General features: G+C 37.9%; 1 protein-coding gene and 1 long non-coding RNA gene across 5 annotated transcripts in view; both read left to right on the forward strand.

The window, feature by feature from the left end:
- Positions 1 to 24,782, forward strand: part of LOC105200675 — a 180,634-nt gene that overhangs the window by 79,080 nt on the left and 76,772 nt on the right. The gene's annotated exons all lie outside the window — the stretch shown is intronic.
- On the forward strand, positions 1,434 to 15,393 carry LOC120358362. The gene is made up of 2 exons (XR_005575315.1): positions 1,434 to 4,068; positions 8,732 to 15,393. It is a non-coding gene; the product is annotated as an uncharacterized LOC120358362 (long non-coding RNA).

Genomic DNA, 24,782 nt, shown 5'->3' on the forward strand with positions numbered 1-24,782 from the left:
CTCAGGAGTCTCAATATATGTTCAGTATAATTGATCTTTATGTCCACTCCACCAATTAGATTTAACTTACATTTAACGGTTTACATGTAACTTTCTTTTGTCTGTTTTTTTTTTAACTCTAGGAAGTAGAGGAAGCTAAAAAGCAAAGAAATTTAAAAGTTGAACCGAGATTAAAGTACGTTGACAGAGATGGACATTGGAGGAACGGCGCGATTTATATTGCTACTTGATTAGTCTTTTAATTGACGAACGTTTTCTATATTATTAGTTGCACAAATGAAAGCTTTTATCGACAAGATATTTAACATTGGTTAATATTAACGTTCAACATATAATTAATATGTACTTGCGGTGTATAATTATAGTGTCACAAACACGCGAATCTAGCGATTAAATGCAACTTGAAAATTATGTTGGCTTTAACATCTGATTAACGTCGAGGGAAAGTTCAGGAGTCTCACTATGTTCAATACAATTTTGATATATTTATGGCCTTTCTACAAATTAGCTATGGTCAAGGTTTATATATAACTTATTTTTTATCTTTTATTTTAGTTTTAGGAATTAGAAGAAGCTAGAAAGTATGTTGAAGCAAGCAAGGTTAAAGTATATTGGCAGAGATGGACATTAGAGGAACATTACGATTTACATTTGTTGCTTGATTGATCCTCTAATTGTCTCAGGCTTTTTCGATACTTGTTACACAGATAAAAGCTTTTATCAAAGCTTATATCTACGATATATTTAACATTGATTAACATTAACGTTCGACATGTAATTGATATGATACACCACTTGCGGTGTACGATTATCGTGCTACGGACATGCGAGTGTCTAGCAATTAAACTTGAAAATGATATAGATTTTAATGTCTGGTTAACATCGAGAGAAAGTTCAGAAGTCTCCCCACCGTGCGAAGTCTTATAACTTTCTGTATCGTATAACGTGTGATGCCTTCGTTTCGTTTTTATCAGAGGATCGAGGGGGAAGAGCCGTGTGAAGTGCCAGAGGCAGAGTGCGCGCAAACGCCGCGCACAGTGATACAAATAGTCGTGTACAAATATATTTTTCTAATATCTCGGGAAAAGGAACTCGCACGAATCTTACGGTCTGTGAGCGGTCGGTCAAAGTGGCGCCGATACGGGACAAGTTCGACAAGTGCGTGGTGGACGACGACGTGGGAGACGACGACGTGGGAGTCGGTAGTATGACCAAGATTCGGTGCAGGATCTGCGAGCTGCTCGGCGCGGATCAAGGCCTGAATCACGGACTGAGCCACCCCTGCCATCTAACGAATCTGAATCACCTCAGGCCGGGGCTGAACTACAGTTCGCTCCCTAACATGAACTACTTGAACCACGGCTTGCTCAATGGTCTCTATCTTCCGCAGCTCAAGGACATGATGCTCGCCGCCTACTTGCTCAGAGGTAAAGATCAAACGTCAAGATACGCGCCGCGCGCGAGACGGGAGACACGCGATTTTTACACCACAAGCAGTTCTGATTTATTCGGTACGGTGATTCTATCCACTAACGACAAACGTAGCAGTTGCTTGTGTGATAATTTGCGAAATTTGCTGGAAGCAATTGGAGCTTTAATTTAATATTTGGAATTTTTTATAATATCTCGTTTTGTCGCGAAATTAAGACGAGCCTGGAGAAATAATTACGTTATGTTTTATTGTATTTTTGTAATATACTTTTAAAGATATTTCAATATTAAATTAAGATAAAGTAATATGTATATATTGAGCATAAAACGCGCGGTTTAATTGGTGGTACGTTAGTAAAGCAACTGTTCAGTGCATGTGTATCAAAATAATTGATATTTTGTCAAATTTTTGACGTAATTAAAATTGTTGAAAAGCGAAAACGGTATCGCGACAAACAAGTTCAACTAAATACGCGATTTAACTGACGGCGACCAGCGATTCAATTTGGGGAGTGTGTCAAGCATGTAACTCAATTTATTAAATGCTTGATGGTTTTATTCATTATGGATAAATGTAAAAGTACAGCACAATCCGAGTCTTTTACATTGTTTGCATTTGTCTGGAGAAATCGCGCCGGCTCGATCAGAGCGATTAAAGAAATTTATTTAGTTTGATATTATCTTATTAAACAAATGTGTTTCAGTATCAACGTATCAATTTTATGCGTGATTATTTTCTTTGTTGATGATAAATATTTAAATAAATATCTTACAATATTAATCTGTAATTGATCAAAGAAATTGTTTAAACAGAATGCGCCGACTATATGCGTTTTAATCGCTGAAGTGTTCTAAGTGAATATATCGATCGCGTCTTGTTTGCTTTATTTGATTACGATTTTGTAACTTTAAATAAATCATTTTTCGCGAATAATTCTTTCTATCTTTCTATAAAAATCGTTTCGGAGCATGCCGAACGCCATGTGACACATGTGATCTTAAATAACGGAAAGTCAATTGTCGGCAGCGATCGCGTTTAATTCTTTTCACGCGCGATAATTTTACACTGAGAAATAAATCTGTTGAAAAATTAAAATATTTGGTCCGATGCGATTAAGTAAACATTGGGTTGATTCAACGATTATTCCGTTGCACGAAACAAGTATAATTTATTCATGTCGGTCATTCAAATTTTTAAATCAAGATTTAATTAAACCAGCTCAATATTTAGTGGCACGTATTGGACTAATTGTATATATTTTAGTTTTTTGATAAATCATTTTCTCAGTGTACCTGCTAATTTTTCCCATGTTTGTTATCTCGTGTCATTGTCACGGCGCGTTTTTAAAAGTTGTTACGTACATTGTTGCAAAGGATAATCACGCACCAACTTGATTAGCTTTAATTGAAAGCCAGTAAGATTATTATTATCGTAGTCGTCTGCATATTATCACAGAAAGAACCTATAATTGCTCATTATTGGCGTATCAATACGTGTTATTCCCTTTGTATTTTTATTCTATCGGATTTATTACTGCGCGATGTAATTGGTACGAGTCTCGATGTCGCTACCGATAATAATCGCTCTCCTCCTTTCTCGCCATTACGAAATGCGTATCGTTATCGTATATCCAACAAGTCGAATTCACGTAAAACGAGCGCGTATCAATCGGCATCGTATCAATCCCTTATGCCTTATGCGATGCCTTACCGTCAAGACGTTTCGCTTTATCCTCGCGTGGGCGCCCATTCGAGAGAGATCGGTTTATCCGCAACGTTACGTTCCGCGCTCGCAGGACAAAAGTGATATCTCACTGTGCTCCGCTTCGGCGTAAAAGCGCGGGACAAGAACTCTAAGTCACCGAACGGTACGGCTGAATAATAAATGCGCACCATCCCCGGTTCAATTTCGGACCCGCAATGATATATTTTTCACGCTGCTCGCGGTGAGACAGAACCGTATTTCAGTGACGTCCTGTAACGTTCAGCGATATTAATATATCTGGCACGATTAGAGTTGAAATATTTTCCAACGATGATATTTATACAGTCTTATTAACGTGCATATGTCATCTGAATTTGTGTTGTTTGGCACAACGGACTTTACCGTAATCCGAAGTCGTGTTAATTATTCATATAAATTTTCTGTTGCTCGGTGACTGCGAAATCTCAACGCTAGAAGTCTAGATAACAGATTACACACAGTTCGATAAAGAAAACATACTAGAAGGGCATCATTTTTTTATAGTTTTCTGGACACTGGATATAAATTTTCGAACTGTTTTATCACGTCGCAACTTTAAAAAATTAAATATGTCGGGATTTTCAACTCTCAGAAAGAATTCGGAAAATTTCCGTGTTGGATATTATTGAGTTATTAAATACGCGTCAATTTCCGTTCGGTTTTAGTTCAAGTTCTCTTTTTTGTAAGGTGGCATTCCCACTTTTCTGCATGTAGACATAGTGGTGGGAGTTAGGCTGGATTTTCTGTTGCCTGAGACTGAGCGCCCTGAGTGGCACTTCTTTTTCTGATTTCTGACAATAAAGACGTATTGTAACATTCACTAGGGAGTCTTTGAGTGTCTATTATTCAAACATTAACACGTTCCATATCACACAACGCGACAATCTCAATAGGTTATGGGCCCAGTTGACGCTGAAATAGTGAATTTCAAGAACATTGAAGATTCAGTTTTTTTTCCGCGGTTTGTGAAGTTCGTGTTGTGGACACTGGACAAAGACGATTCGATCATTTCGATCTCATTGCTGAGTTTCGTGTAGTTTAGTGTAAACTGAAGACAAGTTTCTTTCTTAGTTGAATCGTTTGGAATCGTGCGGTATATTCGGTAAAGAACTAGTGCGATTCGCGAAACATTCTAGAACGAGAAAATCGTGTTCGGACGTGCATACAGTTTTACCTACCTACGGTCGATCGAGTCGAGTGAATTTGAAATCAAGTGAAGTCGGACCCTCTTTTTTTCTCGTGTTTTTGTTCTGGACCTTTTTTTTTCTCTTTTTCTTTCAAACCTTTTTTTTGATTGTTCGGAACAATGGAGACCGAGAGAATGGGAATTGATAAGCTGGAGGGTACCAATAATTGGCTCACATGGAAATTCCAAATGCGACAGTATTTAGAAGCAAATGAGTTATACGAGCATGTCGACGGTACCGCAACTAGGCCAGAAGGTATTGCAGATAATGCCACGGCAATTACTGTGTGGAAAAAGGCGGATGCAAAAGCACGACGTGCGATTTCAGCTGCGTGTCATAGACAACCATTGCTGCAAATCATGAACTGTGAAACGGCGAAAGAGATGTGGACGACGCTCAGGAGCACTTATGAGCAGGCATCAAAATCGAACATTATATTTCTGCAGCAGAAATATTACAGTTTCAAGAAGGAAACAGGAGACGATATCACAATTTTTCTCTCAAAGCTCATGGAAATTGTGCAGCAATTAAAGGATCAAAATGAGATCATTTCCGACTCAATGGTTATGACGAAGATTTTGATGTCACTACCGCCGGAGTATGATCATTTCCATAGTGCCTGGGAGTCGACGAATGCGGATGCTCAGACGATGGCGAATTTGCGTGCACGGTTACTAGCTGAAGAACTTCGATTGGGATCACGTGGTCAAATCGAAAATGTGGAAGCGCTGGTAGCCAAAAGAAATTTTTCGAAGAAGAACGGTCCAAAAAGGGGTCAGGCGAATCAAAACAAAAATACTGCCGGAAGTAATAAAAGTGAGAGACCATGTTGGGTGTGTGGTGAAAAGGGTCACTGGAAACGTGACTGTCCACAGAAGAAGAAAAAAACAAGTGCGAAGGACGGAAATGCATCGACTGATGCATTTGTATGTCATGCATCGGTTCCGACATGTGACAGGGATGCTTGGGTACTGGACTCAGGTGCCAGTGATCACATGTGTCATCGCCGAGAATGGTTTGAAGATTTCACCGAGTTGTCAGCAGGAGTAACAATTGGAAATGGTGCAAAGATCATGGCACGAGGAAAAGGCAACATAAATGTTTTGGCGTTCAACGGAAGTGAATGGATCTCGAAACAGATGTTGAATGTATTGTATGTGCCAGAGATTCATTTGAATCTGTTTTCGTCGGGTAAGGCCATGGATCATGGACACCAATTACGTTCAGACAATAAGCGCTGTGAATTGCTGAAAAATGGTAATGTGGTCGCAGTGGGAATTCGTCGAGAAAAGCTGTTCCAGATGTTACTGAAGGTGAAACCATTGAAGAGCGGCGAGGCCATGGCAAATGTGGCGATAAAAAAGATCTCTCTCCGTGCTTGGCACGAACGGTTGGGACATCAAAACATCGCACACGTGAAGAAATTTCTGGACAGCGAGGGCATCGATTTCATCAACGAAGATTTTGCGTGCGAAGCGTGCGTCTACGGGAAACATCATCGTGGGAGCTTCAAGAATCGTGAAGAGAAATCGACGACGTGCGGAGAAATCATTCACGCGGACGTGTGCGGCCCAATGGAGGAATGCTCGCTTGGCGGTGCCAGATATTTTTTGCTGCTGAAGGACGACTATTCGCATTTTCGTGTTGTCTACTTTATGAAGCAAAAATCGGAAGTCGCGAACAACATCAAGAAGTTCGTGAAAGTGGCACAAAAGGACAACAGACACAACGTGCGCATTTTCAGGTCGGACAATGGAAGGGAGTTCGTTAACGATGAGATGAAGGCCTATTTTGACGAAATGGGCATCCATCATCAGCGCACGGTCCCATACACGCCAGAACAAAATGGGTGTGCTGAGCGGGAAATGCGAACGATTGTTGAGTCAGCGCGAACAATGATTCATTCGAAGGGAATGGATAAGAAGTTTTGGGCGGAAGCGGTCAATTCCGCAACATATGTTTTAAATTTAACCGGAACGAGCACCGTCCCTAACAAGACGCCGTATGAATTGTGGTGCAATAAACGAGCGAAGGTTGACCACTTGAGGATCTTCGGCTCGGAAGTTTTTGCACACGTGCCAAAGGAGAAGAGGCAAAAATTAGACCCGAAAGCAATTAAATGCACCTTCGTCGGATATGATGGAAACTCGAAGGGATATCGCATTTGGAATCCGGAATCGAGGAAAATTGAAGTGGCTCGAGACGTGATTTTTCTCTTAGAAGAATCAAGGGTTGTGCTCGACATTGATGGCACAAATGATTGGAAGGTAAATGATGCAGAGATCAACGAGCGGGACGACGATAAGCATGATAGCGATGCTGATGTGGAACCAGAAACGACTCCAAAGAAACGGGATCGTGGAACTCTATGTAACATAGATGAGCGAAACATCGCAGAGCATCGTTTGCGTGATCGAAGCACATTGTCTCGTCGGCGATTGACATCTGACGACGCATCTGCCCATTATGTAGCCATGTTAGCAATGAACGAGGAACCGAGGACGTATGAGCAGGCAATTGAATCGGCGGAACGGAAGCAGTGGGAGCAGGCAATGGATGAAGAATATGCCTCGCTCATGAAGAATCGTACGTGGAATTTGGTCGACCCACCGGAAGATCAGAAGGTAATAGATAATCGTTGGGTGTATAAAATTAAATTTTGCACAGACGGTAGCATCGAGCGCTTCAAGGCGAGATTGGTCGTGCGTGGTTTTACCCAGGAATATGGGATTGATTACCGTGAAACATTCAGTCCGGTGGTCAAATTCACATCGATTCGGGCCATCCTAGCATTGGCAGCGTCAAAGCGGATGTCACTCAGGCAATTCGACGTAAAAACTGCGTTCTTAAATGGAGACTTGGAGGAGGACGTCTTCATGAAGCAGCCGATTGGTTATGACGATGGAAGTGGACGAGTATGCAAGCTAGCCAAAAGCTTGTATGGTTTGAAGCAGGCTTCACGCTGTTGGAACCGTAAGTTTACATCGTTCATAACAAAATTCAATTTCAAGGTCAGTGAATCGGACCCATGTGTGTTCGTATGCAACGGCAAGGATGGAATAATGGTTCTGGCAATTTACGTGGACGATGGGCTCATCGCATCGGAAAACCAAGAGGCCATTTTGCCGGTGATTGATCATTTGCGAAAGGAATTCGAGATTAAAGTATCCGACGTAGGATGTTTTTTGGGACTCGAAGTCGATCAACGATCGGACGGATCAATTCAGGTCAATCAACGGGCATACGCACGGAAAATACTGCAGCGTTTTGGCATGATGGACTGTCATGCAGTATCTACACCACTGGATGCTGGACAGAATCTGAGCGATTTTGAGGCGGATGGAGAAGTTACTTTTCCGTACAGAGAGGCGGTAGGCAGCTTGATGTATTTGGCTGTGGCAACGCGACCGGACATCACCTTCGCAGTCGGAAATGTCAGCCGATACTTGGAAAAGCCGGCCGAGGCGCATGTGAATGCCGTCAAGCGCATTCTGAAGTACGTGAGAGGTACCTTGAACATGGGAATACTCTTCGAGGGAGCCAACGATCTGACGTTCTGCGGCTACAGTGACGCGGATTATGCAGGTGACAAACAAACCGCAAGATCGACATCAGGATATGTTTTTCTGCTCGGCGGAGGTATCATCAGCTGGGGTTCGGAGCGTCAAAAATCAGTGGCGTTGTCAACAACCGAATCTGAATACATGGCAGCGTCGCATGCCATAAAAGAATTGATATGGCTAAAGCAATTGCTGTCGGAGCTGCTCCAAGTCGAGATGGATACGCCAAAATTTTACATGGACTGCCAGAGTGCAATTCGGCTTGTGAGGAATCCGGAGTTTCACAAGAGGACCAAACATATCAATGTTCGCTACCACTTCATTCGTGAGAAGTTCGAGGAAGGCGAATTCGAACTAAGATATATTTCAACGAATGAGCAGTGTGCAGACATTATGACAAAGACATTGCCAAGAGCAAGACATCAATTTCTTCGTACATTAATGAGCGTAGTTTAATTCGGAAATTAATTGTTCTTTTGTTTTGTCATTTTTGCACAACGTGGTAGAATTAATGTGTAACTTGCAACTAAAAGTGGGAGTATTGAGTTATTAAATACGCGTCAATTTCCGTTCGGTTTTAGTTCAAGTTCTCTTTTTTGTAAGGTGGCATTCCCACTTTTCTGCATGTAGACATAGTGGTGGGAGTTAGGCTGGATTTTCTGTTGCCTGAGACTGAGCGCCCTGAGTGGCACTTCTTTTTCTGATTTCTGACAATAAAGACGTATTGTAACATTCACTAGGGAGTCTTTGAGTGTCTATTATTCAAACATTAACACGTTCCATATCACACAACGCGACAATCTCAATAGATATGATTAATAAAACATTCATGATTAAATATAGATCATTAACAAATGACCAATTTATGACCTTCATTCACGTTTATTTTTTATAGTTTTCTGGACACTGGATATAAATTTTCGAACTGTTTTAAACTTAACGAGTTTTTAAACCGTTGAATGCGAATTCGATTTCAAAATTAACAAAGTTAAAATGAATTTAATATGATGGATGTCAGAACTTAATAAATGTTTGAATTTTTGTATAAATTTATGTATAGAAATCTTTCATGGTCCTGAATACGAATCCAATGTCAAATTAAGAAATTTAAAATGATTAGTACAGCCAATGAAAATTAAATCATGTTTGAAGTCTAATAAAGAATCAAATGTATGGATTTTTCACATACTATATGTACTTCGTACACGGAAAGAACGAACGGTTTTATTGAAATAACTTAAAAATTTAATATACAGATTTGAAAATAATTTAGTTAAACCATCAAAATTTGGCAAGAAAAGTCATATTATTCTTCTTCTAAGTAAATGAGAGGTATTTTTTTCATACACAGCAAAAACTTTCATTTACATAGAAAGCAAAATGACATGACTTTTTTGCCTACGTAATAATCACGTAGGAGTTGATTGCTAGAAGGTTTAAAATTTTTTGTAGCACTGCTCATCACGTTTGAGCGTCTTACATAATTATTTTGATAACTCAATAAAATTATTTTCAGATCTGTATCTAGCTAAATTTCTACATTCTTCAATGTGTGTATTTAACTATGAATATCTTGTTAACCGCAGCCGACACAAAAAATTTCTTTTGAAGGCTAAATGTCCTAACAACATACTTAATTTTGATTGCAATGAAACTTCTCCAATATATCACACCGTTAGAATATGACAAGGTATGTGAAAACAGCTCTTTTTTGCGATTTTAATTGCAGATTTCTTAAAATTGTGACGTGATGGAACAATTTGGAAGCCAGATTCGTATTCAGCGCCCAAAAACTATAAAAAATCACTAATTTTATTCTGGTGTTTAAAAAAACAGTTTTTTTTTGTTGGACTGTGTTTTACGACTAAATAAAAAAAGATAAAAAAGTCATTGTACATTAAACGAGAATCTTCCACACAATAATGTATGAATCAAATATGATGGAATATCCCACGCTTACATATGCAAAAAGCATTATTTTGCTAAAGTTTCTAAAAATTCCATTACAGAGAGAAATCTGAAAATGATTGTATTGAATAATTAAAATAAGTATATTGGACATTTTAGCTGACAACTAAAATGTCAAAACTTCTCGCAGGAATATCACCGTGGTCGAACGTTCTACATAATATTTTTAGTTCTATATCTAAATTTTTAGATACTTTAATAAATGATTCATTTCATGTACAATGTCTGAATACAGGGTGTTCCCGCATTTTTCGTACAAACAGAATGTTCTATGAACTAAAGTGAGAAAAAAATATAAACAGTCCTGAAATGATTGATTAAAAAGTTATATTGAAAATATGAAGTCACAGTTGCGATGATATTACTTTTATTAGTTCATTTCTTGATGTGAGATAAACTCGTGTTCGATAAACTTAGTATTTACTATTTGAAACGATGCGGCACAAGATAAACGACAAGTGATACACTGTAAGTTGTGAGTGATCCGATGATGTTTATCTTGTTCTTCTAATCGTGTTTGTACTATTTGAAATGATTGAATTCAACATTCATTCGTCGATTACATCGATGCCAAGCTTGGGCGAACGACATTTTGAGACGCAAACTCAAGTGAAAAATCGTTTCTTGCAAATTTCATATTTTTGCTATAATTTTACGATGAAGCATTTTAAAACCCATGTTTACATAACTTTTTTTCCTTCTTTCGTAGAACATACTGTTAAAGTTTGTTTAAAAAGTCCAGACGCATCCTGTTTATTGCTCAACTCTTTTTCTCTTCTTAATTACGTAATTAAAGAAAAATAAAGCTGAAGAAACTTAATGCTTTTCTAGCTTCTCAAATCTTTAAACATTTTGCTCTCGTGTCACGTAACGTACAACACACAAAATATTGCTCAATCAATCAATATTGCAGAGTTCGCCGTTATCCGCTAGAATCGATTCATACAGTTTACAAATTAATTAGTTGGATTGTACGACGCAATCCGAAACGTGATCTCGCGCCGCGAACCGCATTGAATCCGCACGAGGACACTATCGACCAGCTACCGTGTAGCCGTATCATTCAAATATTGACAGCTGCATTCTACGGGTCGCCACCGGTATTCCTCGTATCGCCGATTTTTATCGCGAACCGCCGATCGATACGGCCTCAGTCGTGTCGGCCGAGACGGCGCGCGGCGGCAGCGGCGATGGTGGCAGCTCCATTGCCGAGGATGTGCTCTTTCACATTCGTCCGAGAAGTCGCTCGTTTCTCGCGCGAACGTTCGTGCATGTCGGTCTGATTTTATGATAACGTTGGTCGGCTACCAAATCGCCGAGCAAATATGACTTGTACGATACTTTATTCCCGCACCCCCCGCGCAGCCCCATTTCCCGATTTTCCGCTCCCTCGACCGCATATTTTGTTTGCTCGTTGATCTTCACGAATTTGTATGTACGCTTTCCGCACGTTGTCGGAGGGAAAATGTATCGCGAGCACGCCGCGAAATATGGCGGGCTTTGCGCGCACTAAAGCAAGGTCAAAATTTGCATCCATCTCCATTTATGGTCAATTCATCGCCCGGCGCGTTACAGTCAACGTTTTAATAGTTAACAACTCTTTTACATCCGCGTTTTCACGCGATGTTGAACGAGATACGCAGATACAAACCACTTTATCTTATTTTTATTTAAATGACATACAAATTAATGATAAAATAGCACGTTCGTATGACGCATAAATTAAATGGCAATCAACGCATTATTTATAATTAGTGTCATTCAAATCAATTTGCCGTGATAATTCAAATGTTTGACGCTTTTGCTTTTAATAGAGTTGCGCGTATCCAATATTTGATGCGATATTGTACATAGCATTTTATTACTTTTGCCTCCTCCTTTTGCGTAAATCTTATGAAATGTATATCGTAAGCATGGATTTACAGCGAAGAGAACATTAAAAAGATCACCAGAAGTAACAAAAGAAGACAATAGAATTCATTTCGCTCGAGCGGTTTGATCATCTGCGCAATTATATCGCGATACGAATTTATTTACTTATATAACCGTTGTTCCACATCGTTTTTGTTATTAGACGCGTTAAAGAAAGTGGTTTCTTGCTCGCGATAGCACGGACCACGATATTCGCGCACATAACAGTATGAAATGGACTAAAACGCAACATTTTTCTCTCTCTTTTTTTAAATAGATTTAGAGATTCCACTTTGATTAAAAAAATACATATACTTTGCACATTACAATTACATGTATTTTTTTTATTTTATATGAAAGACGCGTCGATTTTTTTGTAATATTATACCATGTTATGGCTGTAATCGTCCATGAAGAACGCGTAAATTTCGCGCAATAACTAAATTCGACGAAGTATATAACTGCGGCAATTGTGTGACTAAACCCTCCGAGTATTCGCTGTAGCGGGAAAAAACGTCGGGGCTTTATGCGGAACAGCTTAACGAAGCTGGTAAGAATCTTGCACAAAGAAAGGCGAATTACGTGTCGGTCGAGTGGAAGGAAATTTAAATTCCTAAACGAAAAGTAAAAGACCAAGTGACGTGTTACACTTAGAAAGCTAATTGTAACAAGAGGACATGCGGCTATTGAAATATTTATCTTTTAATAAATTATATCACAGTTCTATCGGTTTTCGTTACATACTCCAAAATTTTGAGTGACATATGTAGTGCTTAAGGATGTTTGTGGATCATGTCTCAAAACATTACCAAAAATATAACAATTTCGTAGAATGTTTTAGTATTACGTTTGAGTATAATTGTAGCTCAATTCATTTACTGTTTTAAAAGTTGTTTAGTTTTTTCTTCACTCTTGATTCTTACGTAAAATCGCGTTTTGCAGTATTTATTTACAAAATTTGATGGGAAAGTATCGTTACCAATTAAATCCAAATTTTTACATACACTAATAAAACTCTAATCAAAATTTATTTAGATCTGAATTCTCGCTGCATTATATAAATCAAACTTTTCATTGTTTTCTTCTTTGCAGCTAGTTTGAAAGTCAAAATTTGGGCATTTGCAATTACAATTTTTGTTGTTTAGGAAAAAAAAATCCTAGAGAAATCCTCAGTTTTTAAATTTCGATAACTTTTAGTTCGTATTGTACAGTCAAAACATCCTAGCACTTAATGCATCCTTTTCCGGATCATTATTAGACTCCACATTTGTCACTAATTTTCATCACTTTACGAGTATAAAAAAAATTATGAAGTGTGACTCTTACATGTTTCAACTTTCCATACTTCATTTCTAATACTTTCAAATACTTCCATTTCTAGGAAGTATTTGTATGGTTATTCATTAAAAAAAAAATTGTACATAAATGTTATAACTAATGTAACTAAAATATGCTCTATATTTTGGTTGACCTAATAATTATATATATGTTAGTACATATTTTATAATTATTAAATTTATGTTTTTATATAAAAGAGAGTATGTGTATAAAATGTATAAAATTATTAGGCCAATCAAAATATGTTAAAGCATATTTTGATTGTGTCCCAGTTATAACTAATCGTAATCGACAAGATATTTTGAAAGAAGAAAAGTGCGCGGGTCCCACAATGACCAAAGGTGTTTGTTGAGTATTAATGTCGAGTGTCGTAAAAAATCATAAAGATATCAATCGCCTCGTATTCGAGATTCAATTAGGAAGTTCTCGGATCTTTAAGCCGAACAATAATCTTTGTTAATTGGCGCGGCCGAGCTAAATAGCCGCTAATGAAAACGCGGGGCAATTAATAAGGCCTCAGGAAAGTCAACTCGATTGTCCTCTCGCCGGAATGGCTCGCGTTAAATCTGCAGGCTGGATTTCCGCGCGGATTTCACAACTTTCGTTTCGAGTTCACGTTAATCGCGAATTACGAGTCGCCGTGGCGAGGACGAGGATGGCGTTCGGATTTATCGATAATCGCGTCCCCGTTTGCCAGCCGCCACCGCTCGAGAGGCGCAATTTGCCGGGATGGAGAGACGGTAGAAAATGTCTGCCTCGCGGTCTACCTCGCGACTATGACCTTGATTTACGATCTTTCGCTGACCCTAACGTCAACCGAGCACGGCCGGCCGCTCTCACGTACCGCCATCAAAATGATCACGTTTACATCGGACGGCGGTCGGCAGCGCGAGAATTCCACGTGTTCCGCATTTAAGCCCGACGACGATGACGACGACGATTTCCGTCATATTCCCGCATAATTTACGAATACACCGCTTGCTGGCGACGCGACGACACACACACACACACACACACACACATACACACGCGGTACAGATCAGTCGGGCATATGCGCGCTGATTGTAACGAATTAATCCGCGGCCTGTGTGTTACACGCCGAATTACGCGTTATGTTAAGCGCGGAATGTATTGATACGCGAAACGCTTTGTGCGAAAATTTAATTGTACGGGTTTCTCGTATCGCCAATTATGAACGTGACGTTGAAACGCGCGCGTTGTGTCTAAAATAACCTTCGTATCGCGGTTTTACAATGGACATTTGAAACGGTTAATTTCGAACGAGCCAATGTTAAACTGCTTTAATTACTCATTAGCTCGTTAGTTAATACCGATTCGAAAAATTAAAACCCTACTTTGGACTTTTTATAATGTTATTATGATAAGTATCGAGTAGCATTGCGTGTGTGCTCCTCTATAACATTTGGAACATCCGAATCTAGTTTTACTTGGAAAGGTAGGAAATTTTCACCTGCGAGACTTGAAAAGTCGTCGGGATTTCTCTTTTGGCGAGATTTAATTTTGATATTACAGGATTATAAATATGTATAATTTATAGACTATAATTTATGAAATTCTCCCTCTCTCCCCTCCACTTTCGAAGTTTCTCCGATTCGGAATATCGTTTCGAGCACGTCGGGTTGTCGTTAATTAAACATCTCAGGTATCGCCAGTGGTATATAATAATCGGCATAAATATTCAGTATCAATTAATTAATAGGGGGATTAGTTCACGCGAGCCCCGTTGATCTCCCCACACGCGATCACGCATCGGCCGTGCGAGGAAAGTCCAGACATGCCCCGTTCTTATCCAGCGCGCGCGATCGTAATCAGCGATTACTCGATTCAGTGCTACGTGGCAAGAATCGCGAACGGGGCGAGCCAACGAAGCCAAATAGACTCGCGGACGCGATCGTTGCGAAACGCTCGCATGTATGTACATGCCGTACACACATGTGTGCATCCGGGACAGCCGTCGAGATGTGCAGCGTCCGTCGTCGCGTCGGGACGGGTTGTGCGCGTCGAGCAAATTTTACTTCGGCTTGTCACCAGAGACTACCACATTATACGCGAGAGCACTAGTTATGCCTCACTTTCTCACGATGTAGATTGAGATGTACACGAGATCTTTCCGTAGGTAGGAATGCCACTGTCCGGCGTGCTATCATTCGTGGCACGCGAGTTTCTACGGATCGCGTAGAGGCGCAGCCGGAATTTTTAAACCCGGAAATAAATCGCGGACTGTCGCACTCGCACAACGAGAGAAAAAAAATTGTAGTGATGACAACTATAAGGGGACAACCATACAAATTTTATCAATACTATATTATAGTTATTGCAACTAAGTTAATGGCTAAGAGAATTAACAAAAAATAATGTAATTACTATATTATATAGTGTATAGTTCACTTAACTATATAATTCTATTAACAAAATTTGTATGGTTGTCCTCTTATAGTTGCTATCACTACAATTTTTTCTCTCAGTATATAAGAATGATAAAAAATTACTCAAGTTGAATAGAATTCGAGACGAATTTAATTGTGTATGAAGGAAAATGCTGATGGAGTTTCGCAAAAATAGTTGTAATTACTATATGATATAGTAATTAATAAAAATAGTTGTAATTACTATATTATGTATATTGCACTTATTTTTTATTAGTTCTTTTAACCATTAATTTAGTTGTAATGACTATAATATAGTTCACTTATTAACTATATATTATAATTTTATTAACAAAATTTGTATGGTTATTCCCTTATAGTTACCACCACTACAATTCTTTTTCTCAGTGCACAATAATCCCTAAAAAAAGAAGAATTAATTTAGCCTTTATAAAAAAATATATACTTGAGGATAATAGCGTGTTATTTCAATCGAGTATACTGATAGAAGGACCATCGATATTTGTAATTATAATTGCGTGGTAAAATAATTATAGTTAAGAGCTCTATTTTTTTAGTTATTACTGTTATAATCTTAGTAATTATAACCTTGTATTTATAACGACGATATTTTAACATGACCGGGTAACGTATAAACACATTTGAATAACGAGAAAGCTAAACGGCTTAAAGCAAAAGTTTTTGGACTCAATAATTTTCCATGTGAATTTACATTTACAAGATTTCGTAAACCACGCGACGCATACATTTTTTTGCCGGAATTAAGAAACATTTATTTTGGGAAAAACCAAGAAATGTAATATCACGAAAATTAAAATTGCTAATCAGTTTTAAAAATTTATAATGCCTAACAAGCATCTCTACTATCCTGATCTATTATTAAAATTGATTAGCAATTTTAATTTTCGTGATATTACATTTCTTAGTCCCTCCTAAAATAGCTGTGTTTTAAATCCAGCAAAGTATACGACGCGCAGTTTGGGAGATCTTGTAAATGTTTGTAAATTCACCTAGAAACTTATTGAGCACAAACATCTGCTTTAGACTGTGTATAGGCTTCTCATTATTTAAACTTGTGTTTATAGTTTTACTACAAATTATCAATAAATTTTACTATAAATTGTGACAACTTCAAATATTGATATGGTAAATTCAATTATAGTGATAGTAAATCTAGCTATTTTTTAAACATTCGCTCACTATTTACATAGTAATAATAATTAAAAACTATAATTTGCATAATTAAAACAACTATAAATATATAGTTGGTACCGAACATAACTAATTGTGGTTAAATTGTAGTAATTGCAACCATTTTTTTTCCTTTCTTGTGAAATGTCGAAGAAATTTATTAAAGAATAAGTTCAAACGAGAGAAAAATATTCATGCACAAATATTTATTCTGAAACCTCTGTTTCCCGTATTGCAGTGTTCGATATTTTACTAACCTGACATGCTAACATGTATAAGTATGTTACCTTGTGCAAAGGATATGGCGGTAAGCCAGGTTCCGTTATACCGAATCTACACTCGTAATCTCAAAATTGAAACTCGTGTATGAAACCCGACTGCGATTCTATACGACCATGAAATTCTCCGTCGTCTCACAAATCAAAATTAGAGTAGAATCTGCACACGTATTCGTTGGCATATGCTCGCAATAGGGGCAAATAAAGAGAATATATATAGAGAAGCGTCTGCCCTTTGGCTTTGATATGTGGAATGTTTATTATAAATAATTCATATGTAACGCGAAAAAAAGAACGCAAAAGAGAAGAACGTGTTATTTAACTTTAGCACGCTATCGATATCGAGTAATACATCATTTGAATTTTGTGTGATATTTATTTTTGAAATATTTACATTCTAGATAAACACAAATAATTTAATTATTAGAAGGTAAGGAAAAACAAAAGCACACTATCGAATTCAAGCTGCTCATCAAACTTTTACGTGCGATAGCATTATAATAGAGTTAAAAAGTTAATTTTACAACAATACCTTGGTAAATAAATGAAATTAGATCGATCTGTGCTTTTCCATAAAAATGGACGATAGGAAAAATGATGTTTGAAAGATAATATAATTTTTTTTTTTTTTTTTTCAAATTCTGAATAGAACTATTTGTAACATTTTTGTGTTGCCGATTCGTTTCGCGCAATTGTAGTGTGGCGAAGCACTAGGAATTGCTGCGTGAAAGAAAGTCAGTCGTTCTCAAGACTTTCACGAAGTGGAGATTGTAGCGAGAAAGAGTTCATCCGCTCGTTATCGATGCTCGTGCGATACACGTCACGCGAATCATTTTACAGTGATTCCATTATTTCGCTGCTGCGTCCAGCTAAATAAAAAGCGTTCGCGCGCGTGTTAATCGAAAGGGGCGCGAATACAGAAGAGATTTGATAACTGGCGGCACAAATGGAATAGCGTCGGCGGTACGTCACAAAGCAACTCGATTTGCGGGAACGATCCTTTTTTTTTTTTTCGAAAATAATCGAGTCTCCGCGGATTATTTACGGCCGAAGTTAGACGTATGCGCGATCTATCGGCGGTAAACTTTCAAACCGTACGAAACTTCCAGTGCAACTTGTTACTTGTATCGGTAAACAATGGAAGCACACAGTCGACCGCAATACGCTGTTAATCATAGCGCAGTCCGTTTTCACGTCCGTTGTTCCCTTTGTTAAAACAATGCGGCCCGAAAATAATTACAACTTGTTCTGCGTACACGTTTTACAAACTTGAAAGGTAAACAATTTCGCGGATCGCGCTATTTACACGAGAGGATTATTCTACCAAATTGACTTCTTGTGGGACAAAAAGCAATTTATCTATCTTCCGGTTAATATTATCGTTGCAATTGCACATTGCGCGCGGTTTGCATTAAGTTTCGCTTATTACATAGAAATCTGTTTATACTTGTATGGACTCGAATACGCGGAATCGTTTGTTGTTTGCATGACGCCTACGTCCGTTAGAATGAGAGAAGCGAACTGATAATTCGCAGCTTCTGGGAAAACGAGGAAAAATCCTGACGCGCGCGTGATCGAGATAGGAACGAAAATGGGAGGAAGGAAAAAGTGATCTATTGTACGGACGTAATGAGAACAATATGTCAAAATATACGTGAAATTGGTATCATACTTTACAACGTTGTATAATAAAAAGATATGAGATAAATTTTTAAATTTAAATTAATTATCATTATTGTGCGAATTATTCAATTTATAATTCTGTGACTTTCTGAGAGAAAGAGGTTTATCTTGGAAATACAATAACACTCGACAGATAATGGCGCATAAAATAACATAAAATAGACGCTGATAAAAATATTCAGTGAATTTATTTAGCTTAGAACGATTATTATCTTGTGTCCAAACGATTAATTTTATGACTATATATTCAATTAGGATTTCAGGATCTTAATAAAACAACGTTAGACACACTGCAATGATCTAACTGTTAAACTAAATATGGTAATTATGCACTATAGAGGACCCAGCTTCAATCATGTTGACCTTAACATATGTTATAGAGGCAAGGATATTAAACAACTTTTTCTTATAAATTAATTGGCGATCTCGTCTAGTTTTCGAGATATACTTAGAGAAAGAAAAAACAGTTTTTTTTTAATTATTTTAGAAAATATTCATTTTACAAAAAAATGTGTTAAACAAAAAATGAAGCTCGTGATAAGCTCTATAAAAAAGGTTACATACATATTTTACCTAACTTCAATACTGTAGTTGTTATAGTAGAAAAACTTTTAAAATAATTTTTTTTTTTTTTTAGTTTGAGTAGTTTTACGTGAAATGTAGATGCTTGGGCGGGGAAGGGGCGGAGCCTCTCCTTTTTTCTAACCTAACCTAATCCTATTTTAGTTGTAATTTGACCAAGGATATCTAATTGATCAATTGATTGCGATATTAGATTTGAAATTATAGCTCGCCCTCTCCCGCATCTACCACGTCATTAGTGGACCGACTGAGACGGGATGGGTTAGGTTAGAAAAAATACGGGGAGGGGCTCCGCCCCTTCCACGCGTTCTCTGTACATGTAAAAATTTGAATTTGTCAGATTTTTTTTTTTTAATGGTTTTTTGATTATAACTCCTAAAGTATTGAAATTAGTTAAAATATGTATAGAACCTTATTTGTAGAGCTTATCACAAGCTTCATTTTTTGTTTAACACATTTTTTGGTAAATTAAATATTTTCTGAAATAATTAAGAAAAACTGGTTTTTTTTGTCTAAATATATCTCGAAATCTGTAGGAGAGCGCCAATTAATTTATAAGGAAAAATTGGTCAGTAGCGTTGCCTCTATAACATATGTCAAGGTCAATATGATTGGAGCTGAGTCCCTTATAGTGCACAATTACCCTAAATATTATGAGCAAGAAATGAAATAAAAATAATATTGAAAAAAAAACTTGCAAAGACGTTTAAAAATATTTTAAAAGGAGGACAAATCAAGACAATTAGTTTAGGATTTAGAGAGAGTATCAAGGCCTATACACAATTTCTTTTAAACTCGCAACTGAAATCGCAGAAAGTGGACTGTATTACGCTCTCTTGTTACAAAAGAATATTTCGCTCGTGGACGATGAGTTCACCACGACGCGACGGTCGTCTGTCGAGAAAGAGGAAGCACTCGGTAGTCGCACCTGTGCTGTTTTATCATGCGTCCTTAAAACCATTTAGCTTGGCAAACTCGCACGCGATTAGCACATTCCAACAACTCATAATGTATAATCTACATTATTTTTTATATACGCGTACAAGTTTTTTAATTTGCAAATTTTATATTGCCACATGTCATGAAATTCAAAAAGGACGAATAAACGAATAAACAAGATTTCGAGAGCCGATATAAATAAAAAAAAAAAAGAAAAGAACATGTCAGCGTAAAAATTTAACTCGGCATCGAGGCAGTTTACGAATTCGATGTTCGCGATTGCGACGATCGCGAAGAAGGCAAGGTAAAGAGGAACGACAAAACGCCCGCAGGCTTCTCGCCTAATGTGCGAACAGCCGACCGGAATCCAGTCGTTTTGCAAAAAGCGCCTAACAAATTCCACGCAATTTTGCGGTCGAGTCGATCTCGCTGTCGCTGTAATTAGCCCTCCTTCGTCAATTAGCCGCGATATGAGCAGACACTTAATAGTGATTTAATGTCGTGGCGAACGCCGATCCGGGAGCAGTCGCCCGTGGAATCGAAGGGTCCTTCTTTTTTTTCTTTTCACCCGATAATAGCTTCTTCAATTCTTGTCACGAGATCAGGTATGCTCAACTTTAATAGAACGTAGAATATTTTTATTTGTTTTATATAAAATATTCCAAGTATCCTGTCTCCTTTGAAATTTCTGCAAGTACGCACTACTTTAATTTAACTGCGAAATGTGACATTTCATCGTTTACATTCTCGAATCTAAAGTCGTTAAACATATTAACTTATTAATTAAACGCTGACCTAAAATTTTTCAGAAAATCTAGGATATTCTCTATATGCGTATATGGTAAAAAGAATCGTTCGACATGAAATGTTCTAAGAGAGAAATACAAAATGTACACATATCGTTTTTATTTTCTTTATTTTAAGTGACTTTCATAGAGTTTATTCACTCAATCTGCTAAAGAGCTAAAAATATTTTATCGAAAATTAATGCTCCGTTAATTATTTGACGTGAATTCTGGTTAGTACGCGACGTCGATCGATCAAATTACGTTTTTCATTGTGTCCTTAAATTTGTCTCATCCATTTCCAACACAGTTTTCATTTCGCAAGCAATTTCTATCGATTTGTCCACCGTTAACTTTGTAAATGTCAGTTTTTCAATAAAGCTAACATTCAAGTCCAGCTCGAAATAAAAATGTTATATTTATTTTTTCTCAAATCTATAATTTATACGAGCTTCATCTTTCATTCGTAAAATGTCGCTCCGTTCTTTAAAATGTCATAGAATCAAACTAGCTTTTCGAAAGAATATTTAAAAAGATACGTTGAACAATTTACTAATCTATTAATGTTAACGAATTAAAATAAAATCTTGGCGAGGCTCAGTGCATCTTTCATCAAAAGCTATCTGGTATATCGAAGAACGATAGGCGATTATGTGACTCTTTGATCGTACCACTGTTTTCCGGTTCGATGCATCGCGAATTAATAGTTTAGCAACAATGTTCCGATTGGACATGCTCGTGGCTCGCCAAGAACTCGGCGATCCGATGTCGCGGTCTATTTCGAGAGCGCCGAGAAGCTGTATTACTGGCGGCGGATTCATAAGCGAGAGGGCAAGGCTCTCGGAGCATATGCTGCTCAGTTAATCTCTCACGTTGTGCCTAACTCGTTGGTATTTCGCTGGAGAAAGTAGCGATCCCGCAGCGGTGCGGCGCACAATCGAGGTTCTCGCGCGTCGTCGTCGTCGTCGTCGTCGTCGTTGTTGCAGCTGCGGATAAATTTTGACCACACCGCGCTCCGGAGGATTACGACAAGTGTAGTCGCGTTTTGTCGCAGTCTTGTAACTCAATCAGCGTCGAGAGTTGCGAAAAGAACCGATCGGATTCGTACGGTTTAATTAAGTTTGACGGCGATCGACCGATCTCGTAATTATCGGAACATTTGAGGCGATCGTTGTCCTTTCCACGATGAGATAGTTTTTACCGCGGTAAAATTAAATTATCCGCTTAAAAACAGCGTGGAGTAATGAATGGAATATCTATCGGGGGCACGGCAGATTATCCTTATCTTTTCAGTGGCTCTTCGGGTTTTCCGCTTTAGGAAAGGAGAAATTTCCGTCCTGGAAAGTTAACGCTTTTATGAAACACTTCGCGACTTCAAACCAGGCTGTTCCGCGAGCGTTGTAGTAACTTCGTAATGCTGCTTTCTTACCGCTCGATGCTTTGTAGGACACTGCAGAGCAAGTGGCGAAATGCGAAGTGCATTCTCTCGCAAAGTATGTATTTAGGGAGAAGGCCGTTTAACATTGCCTACAGAGGATGTTTCGCCTTTTCTAAAGGAATTACCATGCATTAATGTAGACGTCATTTAATGTAGACGTCATATTTTCGCGATTCTTTACAATATTTTGACAATTATCCGCATAATTTACTGCACGGCTGCTAGCAAAAATTTCCTTTGATAAACTTAGCAATCTATTAGTGAGAAAAAAAATACTTGTTAACTTGATTAAAATTTTCAAATTGATTAAATTTTTTCAATATTTATGTATTTAAGTTAAATATATATACTTGAGTTTTAGTTAAATGCATACTCTGAATTTGAATTACTGATTGTAATTATCAGTGAATAATTCTGATCATCAGTTCCAAGTATGCCACTGGTAATCAGTGATTATCTGAAATAAAAAATCAATGTATTATACAAATTGAACAAGAATTCCTTTTACGGTCGCAGCTAGGTCTTCGTGCTTGTATTGCTCATGTGATTTTATATACTTTCCTCAAGTTCAATGAACTGCGCGCCGAATTAATTTTCAGTCATAACCCAATTCTAAATTGAACAAGATTAAGTAATATCACGTATTATTAAATATTAACCCTCAATTTATTATGTATTTATTAGTATTTATGAGTATATTTATTAATACACTGATCAATAAGAACTTTTTAATGATTACCAGGAACTTTTTATTGATTTTTGAGTTAAGATAATCACTAATTTATCAGTGCCAAGTATGCCACTGGTAATCAGTGATTATCCACTGATTCAGATTTAGAGAGTAAATACTTGAACTGAAGAAATTTAATCAAGTTGAAAAATTTAATCAATTTTTAATAGCAACTTTTTTCTCACAATCAATGTACAATACAGCTTTACGCGCGGCGTATCCAAAGGGAATTAAAATTTTTTTATTTATATTGTAATTTTCAATTACAAAAATACAATTTTATCTTGAATTTAAAATACTACATTTTTTATTGCCATATAAAATATTAAAGACACGTTAAATCGCTTTGAGAAAACAAATTTATCGCATAATTCTTTGATTTTTGTAAATTTTATTGAATAGTCTTCTTTGTTTCATTCATGATTCCTTTTCATTCAACTTTAAATTATCACATTAATTTAATATTTGGCAATGTTTCTCACACAGAAGATTATGTTGTCTTAATTTTAATTCTTTTCCTAGGAAAATGATCATGAATATGAAATCAATAAGAACAAGAAGACATTTTCAGCTTTCAAATATCTAAGAAAACAAATTCATCAACGTAAAATTTGCTGTTTATGTGATAATAAAATCGATAAAATCTTTCGAAAAACAATCCCGCTTATGCCCGTGACTTTACGTTACGACAGATATTTAGAAATGTCAATTTTCTTTCGAATAAATTTAGCCAATTAACGTAATTGCACATCCGAGTAATAATCTGTCTACGTGTCGTGCGTAACGACACTTTTTTTCGGGCATAAAGGTCAGCGTTTTTACAGCCGATGTGATTTACGATAATACTCACTCTCGCACGTCTCGCGCACGGTTAAATTCGAAGCGGAATTGATGGTCTCATGTACTGCGTCAGATTAGATTGTAAAAGCGAGTTACACGCGGGATCGCGCAACTGGATTACGACGTCGAATCATGCGCTTGGAATGGGTTACATATGCAACGTGTATCGGGTCCGCAGATACGAGCGGGCTGCAGATATTCCGATGACAGCACGCCGCCGCATGCTCCAAGGACGCTGCACTCGCGGAGTGAAACTTAACCGCGCGTGTGCGATGAGGGCCGCGGGGCAGAGGGACGGAGGGAGGGGCCGGGTCGCGGCCGACTTAAGGGACGTTAATTTGGGGCATAAACGAGGTGTGCGCGGAGGAAACGCGAAAATTAATTGCGGCCTCCGTACGTGTGCGACGGTCACCGGTTCTTGCGCCGCCGTTCACGCAAAAGCGAACACATTCGCACGCCACGTTCCCCACGTAATCTACGTTGTCTTATCGATACGCGCGATTTCACGCGACCGCTCGCTGAAAGAGAAAAAAAGGAGTGGAGGGGGAGGGGGGGGAGGAAGATAATTATTGCAGCATCGCGCCGTTGCATGACGATCGCGACCGCGCCGAGAAATATGCATGCTTACACGCCTCTATTACGACCGGTCGTCGGCGGTGTACGCGTGTGTTACGGCATTTTTAAGCAAATTAATAAAATGAAATCCTGCACTGAGAGAAAAGTGTGGTATTTGCGACTGTATGGTAGAAAGAAAATGTGGTCAGGTGCA

This window comes from Solenopsis invicta, chromosome 8, assembly GCF_016802725.1.
Source record: "Solenopsis invicta isolate M01_SB chromosome 8, UNIL_Sinv_3.0, whole genome shotgun sequence".
Classification (NCBI taxonomy): Eukaryota; Metazoa; Arthropoda; class Insecta; order Hymenoptera; family Formicidae; genus Solenopsis; species Solenopsis invicta.